The following is an 842-nucleotide window of genomic DNA, read 5'->3' as shown; positions in this document are numbered from 1 at the left end:
ATATTACTTTGGAAATGTAATAGATTACAGATTACAAATTACCCTATTTAAAATGTAATAAGTAGTGTACCTTTTCAATTACTTTATAAAAGTAAAGTAACTGATTACATCTGATTACTTTTTGATTAATTTTATGTTTCTAATGGATATTTTCAACTAAATCATTTCAATTTTATACCAAGCTGGTGTGACCTTACAGTAGCACTCTGTTTACTGTTAGAATTTAAAAATCTTTCCTCACTTGAATTAAGATTATATTAATTTAATTTTAAAGTACAGCCACCACAAAACCGGACGTTATAACAAAAAAATTGTTTACTGTTGTTACAAAGTCTAAATTTTGCATAGGTTTGACAGGACACACTGGCAAGTAACAATGCCTTGAAGAAAACGTAAATCTTAAAAAAGATTTCTTAAATGTTTCCTCTAAAAAAACAGATCATTATTTTTAGTTATATTTAAGAGAAAACACAATTCTAGATTATAATAATGTAGTAAAAACACGTTTTTCACTTTACTGATATAATAAAAAATAGTAAAAATTTAGTATTATTTTTTTTTACCACTATGTGTGAATGGAAATCATTATAGCTTACAGGGTAATAATTATTTCTCAGTAAGAGAAGCAAGAATAGATTCTAGAATAGATACTGCCAAATCCAAACAGACTCCATCATTGTAGCTGTGTCATAAAATCCATGGTATTGTTTATTTATTTATTTAGTTTTTTATTGTTTTAAATAAAGTTACATTTAATTTAAAACACTGCTTAGATTCAGTGACCAACTGGGGTGCTTCATTAGATGATTTTGCAGGACCAAATGGGACAAACTAATTGAGAG

The sequence above is a fragment of the Garra rufa genome, chromosome 20 (genome assembly GCF_049309525.1).
Source record: "Garra rufa chromosome 20, GarRuf1.0, whole genome shotgun sequence".
NCBI lineage: Eukaryota > Metazoa > Chordata > Actinopteri > Cypriniformes > Cyprinidae > Garra > Garra rufa.
Note: the sequence above shows the minus strand (reverse complement) of the source record.